Below are 18,909 nucleotides of genomic sequence, written 5' to 3'. Positions count from 1 at the left end.
CTTAGGAGCCATCATTTTGAGTCAGAGATATTTCAGGGTTTGGTTTTGTTTTGTTTTTGACATTTCAGGTTTTTAATGAAAGCTGTCAAGGGTGTTTTTATATTATATTTCTACAGTTTCTCATAGTATCTCCAGGCATATTAGAAGGTAGAAGAATTTTCTGTGGACATTTTCTAATGCTTTTATACAAAGACCTTTATTTATTATCACCATCTCAGGTTGTGACTTCTACATAGTTAAATTGTTTTCTTTTTAAAGAGAGCTACAAATGTCTTTCTACAAATAGCTTCTGTAGAATTCCTCAGAGTAGCATGAATTAAACTCATAAATGCATTGCATTTAAGATGATGGAAATACCTTGATTTATGGAAGTGGTACTCCTCTAAGAAGTAGTCTGTAATTTTTATATGTAAAAATGTTTTTATCACATAATTAGGGAAATTAACTGACTCTAACATAATACTGTTCAACTGCTATTGTAATTATTGGTCAGTTTCTCTTTGAGGAGTTCTTAATCTAGTAAGGGACTGTGTTTTTTATTTCTATATTGCTAGGCCATTAAAGACTTCTAGACTGAAATAAAGGGAATAAATAATATAGTATCATAATTCAAATATTTGGAATCACTTTCTAACCTGACATATGAATTGTTTTAGTTATCTCACTGACCTTGAATGCCAGGAACAAGCTTTCAAATAAAGAGGTGGTGGAGGAAGGGAAAGTGTTAGAAGCTGTTCCTCCAGATTTCAGAGCAAGTCTTAAATAGTGGTTATACCTGATTACGGAATACAAAAGATTATGGGGCATCGTGGGGGAGTGTTTATGGTGATAAGGTTAGGAAGGAAGTTATCATTTAGGCCGCTTTGCTCACAGGGTTGGAGCAAGTGCTTAAAAGCATAGAGCAGAGTTTCCCCATCCCTTTCAGCAATGCTGTTTATATATTTGAAAGTTAGGGAGTTGGTTTTCTTTTAAAATATATACTCAGATTTTTTTAAATGGTCAGATTAACATGTCACCTAAATATGATTCATTAGTATGACTTTATGGCCATTGTAGGGAGGACTGATTATAAAACAATATTGAAATGTAAGCTAAATAAATACTTAGTCATGTAGGTGCCAGGGAAATAATTTTAACTCTTAGGGACCACCAAATTCATTAAAAAAAAAAAAAAAGATTTTATTTATTTATTTGACAGACAGAGATCAGAAGTAGGCAGAGAGGCTGACAGAGAGAGAGGAGGAAGCAGGCTCCCCGCTGAGCAGAGAGCCCCATGCAGGGCTCGATCCCAGGATCCTGGGATCATGACCTGAGCCGAAGGCAGAGGCTTTAACCCACTGAGCCACCCAGGCGCCCCAGTAAATAAAATCTTGAAAAAAAAAACAAAACCCCGCAACTTGATTTGCTCACGTAACCAACAGAAGACCAGTGTACCAATTTTCATTCAGTTCATTTGTTTGGGAACTGCTGGTTGTTTGGTTTCAACACATGCTTATGTTATGTTGAGATGTAATTTCTTCCACTTTACTTCCTTTTTATTTGTGTAAAGCTGTTGTTTCATGTACCTTAACTTCTTTGATTCTTAAGTCTTGAAATGTTGACATGACACGTGGTTAGGTTTATTTTTCAGTCCTTAGGTGGCACAGATGGAGTTAATCGTACATCTCAGTTCATGGTATACCATCATGCGGTCCTCTCTCTTTACCTTTAAAATTAATTAATTCGGGGCACCTGGGTGGCTCATTTGGTTAAGCGTCTGCCTTCAGTTTGTGTCATGATCTCAGGGTCCTGGGATCAAGGCCAATGTCAGGCTCTCTGCAGGGAGTCTGTCTCTCCCTTTCTCTGATCCTCCTCTGCTTGTGCTCTCCCTATCTCTCTCTCTGTCTCAAATAAATAAATAAAATCTTAAGCAAAAATAATTAATTTCCTTTTTATCTCTACTCTCCACTTTTGTTCCCAGTTTCCCATAGTTAACTGTTTTAAAATGGTTGATATATATCCTGTATTTGTGTGTATTTTTATAAATATGTAGTGGTTTTTTATTTTTGGTGTGTGTTATTAAATTTACCTAAATGGTACTGTGCTATATATAGTATAAGATCAGTATATTTCATATACATATGTGTGTGTGTGTATACTTATTGTGTAGTCTTATTGTGGTTCTTATCCCCGTCTGCCTCCCCTCCCCCTACTGTTTAAGACCTATTTTAGGACTGTCTATTTCTATGTATATATATCTAGTGCTTTGGTTCTAACTGTGATCTACTTTTTTGTAAAATGATTTGTTCTCTCAATGATGGAAACATGGATTACCTTCAGCTTCCCACCACCACAGACAGTGGTCTTCATAGCCTTGCATTATTCTCTTACGCTTCTGTGGGAGAATTTCTCTGGACATCTGCACACGAGTAGATTGCTGTACTTCATTTGATGAAGTACTATCAGATTTACTCTATTTCTGTGTGTGAGAGAAAGGATCTTATTTCTCTGTCTTCCTACCAGCACTTAGCTTTATCCATCTTCGTATTTTTGCATATCTGATAGGGCTAAAATCGTGTGTTAATGTTGTTTTATGTTTTTTTAGTTAAATATTTTACTTATTTGTCAGAGAGAGCGAGCAAGCATAAGCAGGGGGAGTGGCAGGCAGTGGGGGAGGAAGATCCCTGCTGAGCAGGGAGCCTGATATAAGACTCCATCCCAGGGCCTTGGGATCGTGACCTGAGCCAATGGCAGATAGATGCCTAACCTACTGAGCCACCCAGGCATCCCTTAATGTTGTTTCAATTTGCATTTTCCAATTACTAATGAATTGCAAGATCTCTTTGTATACCATAAGGGCCATTTAAAATGCTCCATGAGTGAATTACCTGTTCATATTCTTCAGCTGTATCTTTCATTAGGGTTCCTATCCTTTCCTGGTTGATTTACAGAAAGAAGTCTGTTGCCTAGTTTAGAATATTAGCCTGACATTTGTCATTTCCTAGTCTGTCATATGTTAATTTTGTCAGTGGTGTTTTTTGTTGAGCAGAAGCTAACTGTGATATAGTAGATCTATATTTTACCTTATGACTTGTTAATTATAATAGATATTCTGCATTTTTGATTAAATATTTTATAATTCAGCCTTTCACATTAAGTCTTTGATTCATCTGAGTCCATCATTGTATATGGTTTAGAATAGTAACCTGATTATGTTTTCCATGTAATGACACTCTTTACCAAATCTCATGAGCTAATCTGTGGTACCACTCTTTGTTTCTTTCTTTCTTTTTAAAAAATATTTTAAAAATTTAATCTCTATATCCAGTGTGGGGTTCAAACTTATAAGCCTGAGATCAAGAGTCACATGCTCCACCAAATTAGCTAACGAGGTGCCTCGGTGGTACCACTGGTCTTATATTTTATATATCATGTTTCTATATTTCACAAGGCTAAGAGTTTTAGTTTGTTTTATTGAGTGTGTTTGCTTATTCTATTATCAGTACTAACTGTTTTCATTACTCTACTTTGTGCTGTTATAAAAACTCATAGGGTACATAAATTAAAAGACATAATTTCTTCCTCAAATTACTCTAGGGGCGCCTGGGTGGCTCAGTGGATTAAGCCTCTGTCTTTGACTCAGGTCATGATCTCAGGGTCCTGGGATGGAGCCCTACATCTGCCTCAGCATCCCTGCTGGTTGGAGAGCCTACTTCCCCCTCTCTCTCTGCCTCTTTGCTTACTTGTGATCTCTCTCTCTCTGTCAAATAAATAAATCTTAAAAATTACTCTATACAGTGTTGTCCCAGTTAAATTCCATGTGTATTTTTCATGAGAGATTTGGCAAACATTTTAAAATTTGAATGAAAAAATAAAGGTCTTTTTCAAAATTGATTTATTTCTTTCAGGTCTTTTAATGCTTAGTCATTTAAATCCACAGTTTTGGGGCACCTGGGTGGCTCAGTGGGTTGATCCTCTGCCTTTGGCTCGGGTCATGATCTCAGAGTCCTGGGATTGAGTCCCGCATTGGGCTCTCTGCTTGGCCGGGAGCCTGCTTCCTCCTCTCTCTCTCTCTGCCTGCCTTTCTGCCTACTTGTGATCTCTCTCTCTCAAATAACTAAATAAAATCTTTAAAAAAAATCCACAGTTTTGTTTTGTTATAGTCGTTTTAAAGATTTATTTATTTATTTGAGATAGAGAGAGCATGAGGGGTGGGGCAAAGGGAGAGGGAGAGAGAGTTTTAACCAGACTGGTGGAGCCAGACATGGGGCTTGATCCCACGACGCTGAGATCATTACCTGGGCTGAAATGAAGAGTTAGACACTCAACCAACTATGCCACCCAGGCATCCCTAAGTTCACTGGTTTTCTTGTACCATCTTTGGCATTTCATATTTTTCCAAAAATTTATCCATTTCATCTCTTTTTTTAAGAATAAAATTTTTATTTTAGAATGAGTTTAGATTTACAGAAAAATCGTGAAAATAGTGCAGAAAGTTCCAACTGCTTTTGACAAATTCTGTTAGCCTTTCCTCATATTTGTTTTCCCTTCATTCTTTTTTTTTTTTTTTAAGATTTTATTTATTTATTTGACAGAGAGAGAGATCACAAGTCAGCAGAGAGGCAGGCAGAGAGAGGGGGGAAGCAGGCTCCCTGCTGAGCCGAGAGCCTGATGAGGGGCTCGATCCCAGGACCCTGGGATCATGACCTGAGCCGGCGGCAGAGGCTTAACCCACTGAGCCACCCAGGTGCCTCTGTTTTCCCTTCATTCTTGAAGGATATTTTCAGTGAATTTAGAATTCTTTATTGATTGTATTTTTCTTTCAACACTTTCAAAATACAGTTCCATTGTCTTATGGCTTCCTTAGTTTCTGATCAGAAATCTGCATTTATTTTTAATTATTGTTCCCCTGTGTATAATAATGACATTTTTTCCTGGCTACTTTTAAGCGTTTTAGAATAATTTTTGACTTTTAGCATTTTGATTATGGTATGTCTGGGTGTGATTTTCTTTAAGTTTATCCTGTTGGGAGTTCTCTTCAATCTGTAAATTTGTGTCTTTCAAGTTTGGGAAGTTTATAGCCATTATTTATTCAATTTTTTCCCCCAATCCATTTTTTAAATTCTCTTCTTCTATGATTTTAATGACATGGATATTAAGGCTTTTGATAGTGTTTCATAGTTTTCTGAGGCTGTTAAATTTTTTCATTTTTTTTCCCTCTTCTTCAGATTGAATCATTCTGTTGATCTGTCTTTATATTCATTGGCTTTTTCTCTTATAATCTCAGTTCTGCTATTCACCCATCCTATGACCTTTTTATATGACATAGTTTACTTTTCTTTACTTTTTTTACTTTTCTCATAGTTTACTTTTTCCATGTGGTTCTTTTATTTATTTATTTAAAACAAGATTTTCCTTATTTATTTGACAGAGAAAGCAAGAGAGCACAGCAGGCAGAGCAGCAGAGGGACAGAGAGAAGCAGGCTTCCCACTGAGCAGGGAGCCCGATACAGGCTTTGATCCCAGGACCCCGGGATCATGACCTGAGCCGAAGGCTGTCGCCCAACCAACTAAGCCACCCAGGCGCCCCATATGTTTTTTTTTAAAAGGTTTTATTTATTGGAGAGAAAGAGAGAGAGAGAGTGCGAATGAGCAGGGGGAGGAGTAGAGGGACAGGCTGAGTGGGGAGCCTGATGCAGGGCTCGATTTCTAGACCCCGAGATCATGACCTGAGCTAAAGTCAGAGGCTTAACCAACTGAGCCATCCAGGCACCCCTCCATTTTCTTAATCTCATGCCAGACTAAGCGTATTGGGTTGGTGATGAGCATGAATCTAGGTACAAAAAAGGCAGACAATGTAGTTTGTATTTGTCACCTGCTTTCCAGCACTAGTTGTGAAGGAAAACATGAGTTTCTGCTAGGAATCTAACCATCTTTGCCATACCACTTCTTGATCATGTGGAAAACATCTTTTTACTGTTTGTATTAGTTTGGTAGACTGTCATAACAAATATAGAGTGGGTGGCTTAGACAACAGAAATTTATTTTATTACAGTACTAGAGGCTAGAAGTAGAAGTCCAAGATCAAGGTGTTACCAAGTTGGTTTCTTCTCAGGTCTCTCTCCTTGCAAGCCAAGGAGAGAGACCTCCAGTGCCTTCTCACTGCATTTTCATGTGGTCTTTTCTCTGTGTGTGGACATCTCTATGTGTCCAGACTTTCTCTTCTAGTAATAAGAAAATGAGTTTGATTGGCTTAGGGCCCACTCTGAGAGCCTCATTTTAATTTCCTTGCCTCTTTGAAGGCCCTCTATTCAAAGACAGTCACATTCTGAGGTACTGGGGGTTAGGGCTTTGATATATGAATTTTGTGGGAGGACACATGTCAGCCCATAACACACATGGTATACTATAAATGCATATGTTTTTACTAAAAGTAGTCATACTCCATTAATAAAAGGAATAAAAGAATGTTAGATCCGTTATAATTATACTTTTAATGGATCTTTAAAATCTTGACTATAAATGAAGGTTGCTAGTATCTGAAAGGCATTTTCCTTTTTTATTAGTCAAGGGGAAAAGTCAAGTGATGAAGACAGTTTAATTTTCAGTGAATGTGATCATTGTTTTTCTCTCTCCCAGAGTCTGCTAAATGTTCAGTCCTTATTGTAGCTTTTTCAGACGTTATGTTAACTACTGAGATAGTAATGCTTATAAACATGTCACCTAAAGGAGATGTTGCATCATGGGCCATTCCTTCCCCCACCCCCAGCATGCTCTGCAGTGTAAATCTCTAGTGTATATTGGACTTTTGGGGAGAATTTTGTTCCATTGTGACTTGTCAGATGATATTCTGTTACTGAAAACCAAGGCCATGATATGTGGTTGGTAATATCCTTTTACCCTACTAGACATTTGGAGGTAGGAGAGACCATGCATGTGAATTCCATCATATGAACTATTGGATCCTTTCTCTTGGCCTCCTGATCTATCACAGCTATTTCTAGTGGGTTGAGGGTGAGACTTTAAGGGAAGAATGTGGCTCTTAAACCCTTTATACAGAGCAATTAAAGATTGCTTAGCCTCATTGTTTACTATCAGACATTTCTTTTTTACTTCTCAGTACATACCAGTTTTTACCAAATAGTGGCTTGAGATTCAGCTCTTTTATAAGACTATACTCTACTTTTAAATGAACTATAATCATTATTTTAAAAGTTATTAAATAATCAGATAAACTGGTCTTTTAAAAGATTTTCTTTACATGTTTTTCTGTTTATTGTGAAACTAAGAAGTTTAAAAATCATCTAATACTCAAGAAGGAGTAATATCTGAGTTTTTTCTGTTGACATCTAACTGCTAGTTGTTACAGGTCAGGAATTTTTTTGTGATTTGTTGTAGAAAGTTATCAGTTCTATGAATGAAGTTACAGGATACTGTATATGAGAGATTCAGTAGTTTGGCTGGATTTTTACTATGTCATGATTCCTTAATCACTTCTGAAAATCAACTCTAGAACATTTTCCAAGTCCTGATTGAAAATGAGGAAGTTCTCTAATTTTCCATTGTGTTTTTCTTTTCCCCCTTTATATGTCATTGAGCATCTTCATAGCTTAAAAACAGATCTAGGAAATTTGTCTTTTACATTCTGTAGTATATTGTATACATTCATTCTCTGTCCTATGTATGTATATTTGAACACTAAGAGTGTTCTAGATGTATTAATTAATTATTAATTACCTACTGCGTGCAGACATTGGCCTGCATGAGGTAGTTGGTGTCATTCTTTTTTTCCCCCACATTTTAAAAATTATTTTATTTATTTATTTATTTATATTAACATATAACATATTATTTATTTCAGGGGTACAGGTCTGTGATTCATCAGTCTTACACAATTCACAGTTACTATCATTCTAAGGTGTAAAGATATAGGCAGACAATGAGTAAGATACATGATACATAAACAATTTCTTGAGCAGCTTTAAATTTGTGAAACAGTGTTCTCAGAAGTTTTGGCTTTATTCTCAGCAAAACTTTTACTGACTGCTTACTATTTAGTAGATACTGGGAATAGCAAAATGACTCTGACCCAGTTCCTGTCCACAAAGTGCTTCCAGTTTAATCAGGAACCAATCTGTGATAATAAGGAAATTAAGGGACACCTGGGTAGCTCAGTCGGTTAAGCTGCTGCCTTCCACTCAGATGGTGATCGCAGGATCTTGGGATGGAGTCCCACATTGGGCTTCTTGCTCGGTAGGGAGCCTGCTTCTCTCTCGTCGCCTCTGGCTGCCACTCTGCCTGCTTGTGCACACACTCTCTCTCTCTGACAAATAAATAAATAAATAAAATCTTTTAAAAAAAGGGAGGGGAGATTGAAATTGGATTTTATGCTTGCTAAGGTAAGTGATTTGGTAGAGGTCCAAAAAGAAAATGCCATGGCAACATGGGGGGAGAGGAGTTAGGGAAGGACAGGACGGCCAGGAAGAGCCGCACTGAGAATGCATTATTGTTGGCAGCCTCTTGAAGAATGATTTTGGCTGTAGGTAGATGGGAGTCAAATTCTCTTGTGAGCCTTGGCTTTTTATGTATGACTTAAACATACATCCAGGACTGGGAGTTTATTTAAAAAATGCATCTGCCTTTCAGTTTAACCTTCAGTTTAACTGGTCCTTTAGGAGAAGACGTTTATGGATGCAGCTGTATGGCGGCGTTACAGACGTTGGCTCTTTTGAGTCGCTCACAGCGCAGCTCCAGTTATACTGCTCTGCTTGGGGTGTCCTTTCCTCTCTACCACAAAATACTTCTCATTTGTCTTCATTCAGTCTGTATAAACAAAGCAAAACTTAAAAAAAAATCACGAACTTGGATCTATTGTTCTACTTTATCATCCCTTCTTATCTTCCTTTTCTCTTCAAAGCAGAGATGGCCATCCCATGCTGATACACAAATATTATTCCCAGAATAAGAAGACAGTTACCTCAGACTTTGCAGCGTAGTATATGGTTCCTTTAAAAAAAAAATACACAAAGGAGATTTTGGTTTTTTCATTTATATAGTATGGAGTTATGTTTTCTCGAAAAATATTTTGCTGTTAAGTGGAACTGAAAGCATTTGCTAAAGACAGAGTTAAAGATTGCTAAACTTGCGGCCAGCTGGATTGGTGGTGTGCTGAGTGAGAGTGCTTTTGTAGCAATTTGAGTCAGTAAACATTTACTGATGCTCTAAGGCACTGCTCCTGGGCCCTCTGATGGATAAGAAAATGAGCAGAACACAGGCTCTATTTTGAAGGACCCTCCAATTTACTACACTGTCTGAATCTCCTCTTTTCCATTATGCATCTTTGCCATTTCCCAGATAGTGAAAATTAGAGCTCTAATTTATCAATTCTCTAAAAGCTGGAAAATCTTTTAAATGAGTTTGCTTAAAATGTTGGTGGCTTTTTCCCCATTATGCTGCCAGTATTAAAACAACAGGAAACATTTTGTGCTTTCTTCTGTAAATTAACATTTATGTAAGTGGCTGCTTTTCATAAAGCATCTTGATCCAGCCCCTCTCATTCTGTGACTCTTCATTGATAGTATTAAATCAGTTCTGAGCAGCTCTAGGAGACAGTTGAGAGTTTGAGAATATGCCCAGTGTCAGCATCTTGGCTAGCGTGTGCTGTTGAAACAAAGAACACTCTTGGTGCCCCAAAACTAATTAGACTTTAGCTATTCTGCATGTGAACTCTAATAAATAAAGCTACATAGGGTGTTCCATGCTTTCATTTGGGCAGAACGAAATGGTTAAGTATCCTTTTAGGCTTTCCTCTAAATCTGATTACCGCTGTTAGCACATAGTCCAGAGAAGTGAATTCCATAAAATCTTCAAATACAAGCATTTATCTGGAAGTCAGAATTCTGGCTTCATCAGTCACAAACACCCAGCTCATTAAACAGATAACTGCTAGAACATTTACTGTGTAAACCTCTGTTTCTGGGTGCTTCAGGGCATAAAGAGACAATTAAAATTGAGTACCTGTCAAGTAACTTGCAGATTTAATAGAACACTCTGTGTTAGTTGGCCTACCTGCCATCCCATTTTTAGTCCATTTCTTCCTGCTCTACCTTGTCTTCCACCACCTACAACTTGATGTTGACTCTTACTCATTCCATCTGGTGACTCCAGCACAGTCTGTATAACCTTATCCTTGATGTACAATAGGTGTTAGAAACAACGGAGATGTGCGTTGAGCCCTGGACAGTATTTACAGTATTTGGTGGAGAAGGCCACTGTAACACTGACCACTTGAGGTACTATTTCAGGGCAGTTTTGTTTTTCTAATGGAGTGTCATGATTTTCATAGTTCAAAGAGGCAGGACCCAGATGGGAGGCATTCTTTAAAAATGGTTATTCTGATTTTGATTACGTTTCCTTGTTCTACAGAATGTGCATTTTCTCTTCTTTTTATTAAATATGGCATGGTGAACTGTATGATAGTGTGGGAGGTATTTCGCATGAAGTCACTAAATTCATTTCTTCAGATAGTTTGTCTTAAGTATTTTTAAAGTGACCAGAGGTAAATATTTATGGATTTTATGTAAGTACTTGAAGGGCATTTTGGAGATGTGCTTTTCATAGTATGAGAGGTTAAAATTAGCTTCCTACTTCCCAAATTAGGCAGTCCTACCCCCTGGTCACAGTGGTGCTGAATTGAAGGTGTATGTGGTACACAGACCCTCCACCCAGCCCAGCTCCTACAGGTAGCTCACTTGTACAAGGAAGCAGGGCAAAACCGGACTGTTGGTTTTGGCCCGATGTGCCCACCAGATCAGTTGCTTCTTTTCCCAGGATAAAATCTTCTAAGTGGCAAAGAAATGGCATAGATATTATAACTGATGGGCTTGGAATCATGGAAAGAGACCCTGGAGATCCTGACCAAAGCCGAAAGCAGACACTTAATGACTGAGCCACCCAGGTGCCCTGTTTTTGTGTATTTTTAAGAAGCTGTTTTAAACAGAGGGACCCTCGGGGCACCTGGGTGGCTCAGTGGGTTAAGGCCTCTGCCTTTGGCTGGGCGCATGGTCCTGGAGTCCTGGGATCGAGCCCCACATCGGCTCTCTGCTCAGCGGGGAGGCTTCTTCCTCCCCCCTCTCTCTGCCTCCTTCTCTGCCTACTAGTGATCTCCGTCTATCAAATAAATAAAATCTTAAAAAAAACAACAACAACAACCAAAAACAGAGGGGCCCTCTGTGGCCTGCAAAGCTCAAGTATGTACTATCTGATCCTTTGCAGAAAAAGTTTGGCTAACCCTAGTCCTAGCTCTCTGCTAGCAAGTCCTGTCGTTTCTCCCTCCAAAACATCACTTTTAATTGTTTCCTTCTCTCAGTCCTCCACTGCCCCTCTAGATCTTGCCTGTCCTGTTTTTCACTTATATTAACTTGGTAGCCCTCTCACTTGTCTCTTCCTCCCGTACTGTTGTCAGATTTCTTTATAAAACACAAGACTAATCATGTCCTCTCTTGTTAAAGATCCTGCATTGTATTTTGCCCTTTTCTCCCCACTTTTCTGCCTGCAACAGCCTCTTCATCCTTCGGATTCTGCTCACTTGTCACCTTTTCCATTAAGTCCACCTGTCTCCTATGCAGTTATGTCCCCATCTGACATTGTTTGGACTTCTGTTACTGCACATTCCAGATTGCATTCTGAGAACTCATTTTCCATTCAGTCATCCCTGCTACACTGTGCACACCTTGAGGGCAGATTCCATGTCCTATTCATTTTTCTGTCCTCTTTTCCTGGCAGTGTCTGCCGTGTTGTAGGAACTGTAATGAATTAATACTTATGATAGGTGCTTTGAAGAATAATTTTTATTCCTAAGATATGAAAATTAATAGTTTAAAGGTATCATTAATCAGTTTGACTTTGGTGGGTAGGATTTATAGCTTCTAGATTTTTGATACAATCCTGCTACATTCTGTTGATTTCTGCTTCATAACTTTAAATACTACATTTAAAATTTTGAGATTATTATAGATTCACATGTGGTTATGAAGAAATATATAGAAAGATTTCATTTACTTTTACTCAGTTCTTCTCGTGGTAATATATTGCAAAACTGTAGTATAGTATCACAACTAGGATGTTGACATTGATACAAACATTTCTGTCACTTCAAGGATCCCTCCTGTTGTCCTTTTATAACCACACCTGCTTCCCCTCCCAGATTAGCTCCACCCTCCCCCACAGCAACCACTTACCTGTTTTACATTTCTGTAATTTTATCATTCCAAGAGTAGTATAAAAGTAGAATTAGTGTATGTAATCTTTTGAGATTGGATTTTTTTTCTTTTTAAAATTTTTTTCAAGATTTTATTTATTTGGCAGAGAGAGAGCATAGCAGGAGAGAGAGCATAGCAGAGGGAGAAGCAGGGAGAAGCAGGCTTACCTCTGATCAGGGAGCCGGATGCAGGACTCCATCCTACAACCCTGGGATCATGACCAGAGCCAAAGGCATTTGTTTAACCCATTGAGCCACCCAGGCGCCCCTGGATGTTTTTTTCATTCAGCATAGTTCTCTAGAGATCATCCAGGCTTCTCTGTATATCAGTTCTTTTTGTTCCTTTTTGAATTTTTATAACTTTTAAAAGATGAAACAGCCCCCTATTTATAAATCATTTCAGTTTCTTTAAAAACTATTTAAAAATTTTACCTTTTGTTCTTTATAAGAATAGTTTTCAAACTTTACACCCTTAAATTACTGAGGCTCAGAGAGTTTTTAAGTGTGTTATATCTATTATTTACCATATTAGAAATTAAAACAAGTATTTTAAAAATATTTAATTTATTAAAAATAACAACTCTGTTGTATGTTATCACAAGTAATATATTTTTATGAGAAATAATTACACTTTCCAAAGCAAAAAAAGAGTTTGGTGAGAAGAAAAGAACTGTTTTACATTTTTGTGACTATAATGACTAGATTCTCACATCTGCTTCTTCATTTAGTTTATTATGATAAATTGTTTTGTTGAAGTATATGAAGAAAATCTGGCCTCAGTTGGAAAAATCAGGAATATTTTATAGTTATTTATTTTTAAAGATTTTACTTATTTATTTGTCAGGAAGAGAGAGAGCACAAGCAGGGGAAGTGGCAGGCTTTAGGAGAAGCAGGCTTCCCGCTGAACAAGGAGTGGGATGTGGGACTTGATCCAAGTACCCTGGGATCATGACCTGAACTGAAGCCAGACACTTACCCACTGAGCCAGTGAGGTGTCCCCAAAAAATCGGGAATATTTTAATATTCTTCTTATATAACTGTGGATATTCTTCTTTGATACTATATCCAAACTCAAGTGGTAGTTTACTGAAGGTTAGTTACAGTGTAGAATATTCAACTATGTAGATTAATATCTCATACTATGTTATACTAAAATCCTTGAATCTGTCTTGTACTTTGAATGGAGCTATTACCCACATGTGATTTTTTTAACATAATAATTAACATTTTAATTTAATCACAGTTATGTACATCTTGTAAATTATGACACATTTCATTATACAGTTCCAAAATTTACTTGTTAATATTACCTTCAATCTCATAAGGGAAAAACTGCTAAGTATTAGGAAGCTGTTGAGCTTAAGTTTCCAAAATTTTGACTTTTGCTAGAAATCACTGTTAGTTCACTGAAATTCATCATTGTCATCAGTGTCGCCAGTAACAGACTCACTTCCTTCATTTTCGAGAAAAGATCTGCCAGGTATTCAAGTCTGAATAACCGTAGTTTGTCCATCATTTGTTCCTCCAACTAGAAATGGTGTTAAACGGGCATCTGGTTCTGCTCATAACTCAGTTATGTAAGTGCTTTTCCTTGAGACAACACAGACTATTAAAAAGATGTGCACTCAGGCGTTGTGTTGTAATAAAATCAATAACTTCCACTGTGAGTCCGTGGCCTAGGTCACCACCATCTTGATTTGTGCTAAGGTTCCAGCAGTTTAACTCACCATTATTTTTACACCATCAGTGCAAATAATTTAAGAGTATGAAGTTTGAAATCCATTGTTATGGATAAAGAATGAGAGATAAAAATTCCAAATAGACTTTTACACAGTAAAAAAGGCAAGTAATGTCTTAATATCATTATTAAAATATTTATTTTCCTTTGTGGACCTCCATAAGTTCTTGAGGGACCTCTAGAACCCCATGGGCCACATTTTTAGAAACTGCTGATTTACAGTAAAGTACTTTCTGACTTGACTTAGTTCTTTTTCTTTTCTCTAATTTCTCCTTTTTGCCTTTTTCTTTTGGTTAGCTACATACACCCTGGAGGTGCACAGATCTGGGTGGAATACCATTACTGGTCAAATCCCCACTCCACCTGCCGGCCTCTGAGAGGTACTAGGCAAATGCTGGGAGTGACCTTGGGCACAAAGGAAAAGACCGCTTCATAGTCCTACCTTGACCTTGAGGGACAAAAGCACAGGGAAGGGCCACAAACCTGCTAGCCTTGTTGGTTTACTATGTGTGCGTTCAGGAATTGGTCATATCACATGGACCTGAGTCCACAGGGAGATATTAACTATGAGTCAAGTGCTTTTTTTCTAAAGGAGTCTTTCAGGCTCCAGGGCTGGAGAGATTCTCAGGCTCAAAAGGGCCCCCCATTGGTTGTCTGTGTACAGACCTACACACTGTAGCCCCACACCTTTTGAGTCATATCATAGGCTTTTCATTCTAATTATCTCCAGGAAAGGCCTCCCAGTTTCCTGGCTGTAATAAACCTCAGGAGTTAAGTTTTTCCTTTTGAGTCCTCTAGATGCTCCCTTTTGTAATTTAAGTCCATTTCCGTCAGTTGTGTTTTTAATAAAAATAAAGAGCTAAGAACAGTGCTCTTCTTGGTATTGCTTTACATTTTGAAGACAGTTTTATTTTCTTTATCTTCACCCCCAATCTACTTTAGCCTTTCCTCTATTTTTTGCCAAGTTCCTTTAGTCTAGTAGTTTTGGACTGGAGTGATTTTGTCCCTCATGGGACATTTGGCCAGGTCTAGAGACATTTTTGGTTGACATAACCTGGGGGAATGTGACTGGCTAGTAGAAACTCAGAGCTTGCCTTCACTTCAACAAAATCACTAATTATGTTGTTACATTGAGTTTTTCACAGAATTTGTGTTCAAAGGATAGAAGCATCCTACAATTCATAGTCTAGCTCCAAATGTTAATGATACCAGTCATCAAAGATCCTGCTTTATTATTATTTTTATGAAATAGAGGATTTTTTTTTAAGATTTTATTTATTTGACAGAGACAGCAAGAGAGGGAACATAAGCAGAGGGAGTGGGGGAAGCAGACTCCCCACTGAACAGAGAGCCTGACTCAGGGCTGGATCCCAGGACCCTGGGATCGTGACTTGAGCCAAAGGCAGATTATTAATGATTGAGCCATGCAGGTGCCCCAAGATCCTGCTTTATCTAAGTCCTTCCTTTTTATTTATTAGCTCTTTATTAATGTGTTTTGCTGAGTGAAGGGTTTGGTTTTACTTAGTATGTCATCTAAAATTATGTTTTTGTTTTGGAGAAAATACTTTATGTTCAGAACAATTAAAGATTTTAGAGGTAGGTTACTCTTTTGACTGTGACTTATGTTTGTACCTTAAGTCATAATGTATCGTTAGTTTCTAAACCTGAGTAAACTGTCTTATGACTTAAAAATACAAATTTCTGGGCCCCACCTGAGTCTTAGAAAAATGCCTCTAGAAACTCTTCTAATTAGCCAGATTAGGGAATCGCTGAAACAGATATGTATTCATAAGCTAAAAAACTTCTAAGACTGCTACTGCAAAGAAAATGGTTTTTTGTGGCTCTCAGAGATCATGTACACCCTCCTGGGCAACCAGTTCTGTCAGTAAAACCAGTCAGGTTACCCTCAGACGGGCAGGCTGAACTAGAGCAGTGGCATCCAATAGGATTTTGCTTGTTTCCAGCCTTACGGTGTCTAGTTCATCTTATTTGCCACAAGTTTTGTTTTAGAAGAGGGTGGGGTAAAAGGAGATGTGGGAGGGATGGAGGAGAATGCCAATAGAAGAAAAGAAATATGCTTGACCCCCTGTCCCAGGAGGGGGATTACCTAGTGCTGATTTCTCTTCCATAACATCCATTTGCTACCCACATTCACCACAATGGTAAGTGTCCTTAAAAGCTGCTTCTGGTATAAATTAACTTCACCAAGGCACTGGGGACACTGGGAGACACAGGACTATTCACTCCATTGCTGCTGTTAGGCAGGCTCTGGACCCAGTCCTTACTTTACTTGTGGTTGGCTAAAAGGGAGATTAATGAAGGTAGGCTTGCCTGTACGGTGGTTCCATGCGCTGTGGAGGTTAGAAAATTGTGGAGGCAGGGAAGAAAAGATGATAACTGATACTTTACTTTTTTCTCCTTCTTTTCTTGAGGCTAAAATGCTGCTTTTTTTTTTTTTTTAAAGATTTTATTTATTTATTTGACAGAGAGAGATCACAGGTAGGTAGAGAGGCTGGTGCAGAGAGAGAGGGAAGCAGGCTCCCTGCCGAGCAGAGAGCCCGATGTGGGACTCGATCCCAGGACCCTGAGATCGTGACCTGAGCCGAAGGCAGCGGCTTAACCACTGAGCCACCCAGGCACCCCTAAAATGCTGCTTTTAATAGTGATCCAATTAGAGTCTAGTGTGAGAGCCTGCAGCTGAGTGCCCAAGTCAGGCAACGGTACCCTCCCTCATCTCAGGCTGTGCTGGCTCCAGGCAGGCCTCACACAGTAAGACTCATGGCACACTGGTTCAGGCTTAATTCCCAAAAGAGACAAAAGAAAAGGGTAGGAATTTTGGAAATGAAGCAGATTTTGTTTGGAAAGCTGATTAGCTTCTTGTCCTGATTAGTTGTTAAGGAAGCAAACTAGAAATTTGTGAAACTTTGGAATATTAGTTTATATTGGAAGCATAAAATAATTACACTGATTGTTCTGGATTTCTTCTATTATTGTTTTTGCCTTTTTATTTTATTTTTTTTTAAGATTTTATTTATTTATTTGACAGAAAGAGATCACAAGTAGGCAGAGAGAGAGGGGGGAAGCAGGCTTCCCGTGGAGCAGAGAGCCTGATGTGGGGCTCGATCCCAGGACCTGGGATTATGACCCGAGCTGAAGGCAGAGGCTTTAACCCACTGAGCCACCCAGGCGCCCCTGTTTTTGCCTTTTTATTTTTTTTTTATTTTTTTTTAAAAGATTTTATTCATTTATTTATTTGACAGAGAGAAATCACAAGTAGAGAGAGAGGGAAGCAGGCTCCCCGCTGAGCAGAGAGCCCGACGCGGGACTCGATCCCAGGACCCTGGGATCATGACCTGAGCCGAAGGCAGCGGCTTAACCCACTGAGCCACCCAGGCGCCCCTGTTTTTGCCTTTTTAAATGAAGATTTCCTAACATATACCAGAGTACGTAGCGCAGTATAAGGAATCTTTGTGTACCCATCACCCAGTATCAGTAATTACTAACACGTGGCGGCTACTCTAATTTCATTAATACCCTCCACTCACTTTCACTTTCTCCTCCACGCCCCTTTTATTTTAAAGTATTATCTCAAGCATCAGTCTATAATTTCATCCAGAAATATAAAGTACTCACTCTGTGGTCACATTTCCCCTGATTATGTAATTTTTTTTCTTTCTGCTGGGCTTTTTGTCTGGTTTCTTTGTTAAAGATGCTGATAATCTAATGACTGAGTCAAATTCTGGGAACGTGTAGAGAGCCCATGTTATTCTATTGTGTGTGTGGAGGTAGGAACATTTACTTATATTAGATCAGTGATCAAAGATGGTATCACAAATCTAATTCTTGGTATAAATTTCGATAATAAAGTTGATTGAAAGAAATACTTACTATATGCGGAAAGTGTTACTAGAATTCTACATAGACACAACCACTAGTCTCCAAGGGGCTCACCACTGCCAGGAAACCCCACTGATAATTTGTATTCTTGGATTCTGAGAGGACTATTTCATACCTTTTCTTCAAACCTCACAGACTCCATTCTCTCAGCTGATGGCTTTGTTTCATGCTTCTCTGAGACAACAGACATCTGTCCAGAGGATGCCCTCTCCTGCCCTCCGCCACATCTATGCATTTTGGGGGCAGCGGAGGCTGCTCTTCTCTCCTGTCCCTCCAGTTGGTTATAGTGGAGCAGTTACTCATTTCATCTAGCCCCCAGCCACTGCTTCAGTCCCTTTGTGCTGAGCATCCCGGATCTTCTCCACAAAGACCATGCCACTTCTGTGGCTCCCCACCCTGCTTCTCTCCCCACCCTCTTCAGGCTCTCTGTGCTCGAGCATCCCTTTTGGATACAGATGTGCTCTGGTATGCTCCATCTTTAGAAAGAGATGATCTGTTGTGAAATCGGCTTCTCTCTGTAGTTAGTGATTTTTTTTCTCCCCTTCACAGCAGAACCTTTCAAAAGGCATTGTCTCTTCTTTCTCCTACCTTTTCTTTTCTTCCATTCACTTTTTTAACTCTGGCTTTCGTTCCTCATGACTTCACCGAAGCCATTCTTGCTAAGAGCACCAAGGTCCTTAGTGATGGAATCTCATCATTTTCATTCTGTCTCACAAACCAGCTCTTCTTCTTCTTTTTTTAATGCCTGCCCTTGTTTGGCCTGACCTCTAAGTTGCTGGCTTGCCTGTGAGCTCAGTTTGGGGCCTTGCTTCTATTTGCACTCTCTCCCTAGGTGATTTCACGCACTCCTATGGCTTTCAGTTTTGTCTTTATGCTGGTCACTACTGTATATGTATCTGTAGTCCAGACCTGTCCTCAGAGTTCTACCTGGAGATCAGTGACCAAGTGATCCATACTTTAAGGGTGCACAGGAGAGTTCTGGCTCCCCTGTCCAATTCTTTTTCATTTTAGTAAATGGAGCCTTATATACCTAGTT

The 18,909-nt window shown here is 38.8% G+C and overlaps 1 protein-coding gene across 4 annotated transcripts in view; it reads left to right on the top strand.

Moving 5' to 3' along the window:
- The window catches only part of DIP2B (disco interacting protein 2 homolog B), a 228,228-nt gene that overhangs the window by 54,191 nt on the left and 155,128 nt on the right, over positions 1-18,909 (top strand). The gene's annotated exons all lie outside the window — the stretch shown is intronic.

The sequence above is a fragment of the Mustela putorius genome, unplaced genomic scaffold (assembly GCF_011764305.1).
Source record: "Mustela putorius furo isolate JIRA1106 unplaced genomic scaffold, ASM1176430v1.1 tig00537227_pilon_pilon_pilon, whole genome shotgun sequence".
NCBI classification, from domain to species: domain Eukaryota; kingdom Metazoa; phylum Chordata; class Mammalia; order Carnivora; family Mustelidae; genus Mustela; species Mustela putorius.
Note: the sequence above shows the minus strand (reverse complement) of the source record. Positions and strands in the feature narration are given on the sequence as shown.